The 2878-nt window shown below is 38.3% G+C and overlaps 1 pseudogene across 1 annotated transcript; it reads left to right on the plus strand.

Annotated features, from left to right (window-relative positions):
• Positions 1–1795: 1795 nt before the first annotated feature.
• LOC105507565 lies at positions 1796–2538 on the plus strand (annotated as a pseudogene). Its single transcript, XR_001001124.1, has one exon. The product of XR_001001124.1 is annotated as a peptidyl-prolyl cis-trans isomerase A pseudogene (transcript).
• Positions 2539–2878: the final 340 nt, after the last annotated feature.

A 2878-nucleotide genomic window follows, 5' to 3' on the forward strand; every position in this document is an offset into this window, starting at 1 on the left:
GAAACCACATATCACTGTGGTTTTGATTTGCATTTCTCCATGATTAGTGATGTTGACCGTATTTTCATATATTTATTGGCCTCGTTTATGGCTTATTTTGAAAAGTGTCTGTTCAAGTCCTTTACTCACCTTTTAACGCACCTGTTTGTTTCTACCTTGTTAGCTTGTTTTAAATTCCTTATAGATTCTGGATATTAGGCCTTTATTGGATGCATAGTTTGTAAGTAGATTCTCCCTTTCTGTAGGTTGTCTGCTTACTCTGTTGATACTTTCTTTTGCTGTGCAGAAGCTCTTTAGCTTAATTAGGCTCCATTTGTCAATTTTTGTTTTCGTTGTGATTGCTGTTAGTGTCATGATCATGAAATCTTTGCCAGGGTCTATGTCCAGAATGGTATTTCCTAGTCTATCATCCAGGGTTTTTATAGTTTTAGGTTTTATATTTAAATATTTAATCCATCTTGAGTTAATTTTTGTATATGGTGAAAAGAAGGGGTCCAGTTTCAATCTTCTGCATATGGCTAGCCAGTTATCCCAGCATTATTTATTGACCAGAGATTTCAGACCCCATTGTTTGTCTTCATTGACTTTGTCAAAAACAGATGGTTGTAAGTATGTAGCATTGTTTAGGGGCTCCCTATTCTGTTCCATTGGTCTATGTGTCTGTTTCTGACGTCAGGTAATGTGATACCTCCAGCTTTGTTCTTTTTGCTTAGAATTGCCTTGGTTATTTGGATTTTTTTTTTTTTTTGGTTCTATATGAATGTTAACTTCCAAGATCAGACAAGATTAAACACATTCAGGGTGGTATGGCTGTAGACAGGTTCCATATGAATTTTAAAACAGTTTTTTTTCTAATTCTCTGAAGAATGTCATTAGTAGTTAGATAGGAATAGCATTGAATCTGTAAATTGCTTTGGGCAGTATGGCTGTTTTAACAATATTGATTCTTCCTATCCATGAGCAAAGAATATTTCCCATCTGTTTATATCATCTCTGATTTATTTGAGCAGTGTATTGAAATTCTTTTTTTAGAGATGTTTCACCTCCCATGTTAAATGGATTTCTAGGTATTTTATTCCTTTTATGGTTGTTGTAAATGGGATCGCATTCTTGATTTGGCTCTCAGCTTGGATGTTGTTGGTACATAGAAAAGTTACTAATTTTTGTACATTAATTTTGTATCCTGAGACTGCAAAAGTTGTGTATTAGTTTAATGAGCTTTTGGGCAGAGAGTATTGGGCTTTATAGGTATAAAATCATGTCATCTGCAAAAAGAGATAGTTTGACTTCCTCTTTTCCTATTTGGATGCCCTTTATTACTTTCTCTTGTCTGACTTCTCTGGCTAGGACTTGCAGAACTATGTTAAATAGGGGTGGTGAGATTGGGCATCCTTGTCTTGTTCTGGATGTCAAAGGGAATGCTTCTAGCTTTTGCCCATTCAGTATAATGTTGGCTGTGGGTTTGTTATAGATGGCTCTTATTATTTGGAAGTATGTTCTTTGATGCCTAGTTTGTTGAGGGTTTTTAACATGAAGGGATGTTGAATGTTATCAAAAGCCTTTCTGTACCTATTGAGATGATCATATGGTTTTTGTTTGTAATTCTGTTTGTGTGATGAATCATATTTATTGATTTGCATATGTTGAACCAACCTTGCATCCCAGGGAAAAACCTACTTGATCATGGCAGATTAGCTTTTTGATGTGCTGCTGGATTTGGTTTGCTAGTATTTTGTTGAGGATTTTTGCGTCTATGTTCATCAAGAATATTGGCTTAGGCTTTGCAGATGCTGCCGCCGAGGAAATTCTTGTACTACTAGCCATGGTCAACCCTACTGTGTTCTTCGACATTGCCGTCAATGGCAAGCCCTTGGGCCGCGTCTCCTTCGAGCTGTTTGCAGACAAGGTTCCAAAGACAGCAGAAAATTTTCGTGCTCTGAGCACTGGAGAGAAAGGATTTGGTTATAAGGGTTCCTGCTTTCACAGAATTATTCCAGGGTTTATATGTCAGGGTGGTGACTTCACACGCCATAATGGCACTGGTGGCAAGTCCATCTATGGGGAGAAATTTGAAGATGAGAACTTCATCCTAAAGCATACAGGTCCTGGCATCTTGTCCATGGCAAATGCTGGACCCAACACAAATGGTTCCCAGTTTTTCATCTGCACTGCCAAGACTGAGTGGTTGGATGGCAAGCATGTGGTCTTTGGCAAAGTGAAAGAAGGCATGAATATTGTGGAGGCCATGGAGCGCTTTGGGTCCAGGAATGGCAAGACCAGCAAGAAGATCACCATTGCTGACTGTGGACAACTCGAATAAGTTTGACTTGTGTTTTATCTTAACCACCAGACCATTCCTTCTGTAGCTCAGGAGAGCACCCCTCCACCCCATTTGCTCGCAGTATCCTAGAATCTTTGTGCTCTCGCTGCAGTTCCCTTTGGGTTCCATGTTTTCCTTGTTCTCTCCCATGCCTAGCTGGATTGCAGAGTTAAGTTTATGATTATGAAATAAAAACTAAATAACAATTGTCAAAAAAAAAAAAAAAATATTGGCTTAAAGTTTTCTTGTGTGTGTGTGTGTGTGTGTGTGTGTGTCTTTCTGTCTGTCTGTCAGGTTTTAGTATCAGGGTGATACTGGTCTCAAAGAATGAGTTACAGAGCAGTCCCTTTTAAATTTTTTAGAATAGTTCCAGTAGGAATAATACCAGCTCTTCTTTACATATCTGGTAGAACTTGGCTGTGACTCCGTCTGGTCCTGGGCTTTTTCTGGTTGGTAGAGTTTTTATTACTGATTCCATTTTGGAACTCATTATTGGTCTGCTCAGGGATTCAATTTCTTCTTGGTTCAATCATGAGAGGTTGTATGTTTCTAGGAATT

Source organism: Colobus angolensis, unplaced genomic scaffold (assembly GCF_000951035.1).
Source record: "Colobus angolensis palliatus isolate OR3802 unplaced genomic scaffold, Cang.pa_1.0 Scaffold150, whole genome shotgun sequence".
Taxonomy (NCBI): Eukaryota; Metazoa; Chordata; class Mammalia; order Primates; family Cercopithecidae; genus Colobus; species Colobus angolensis.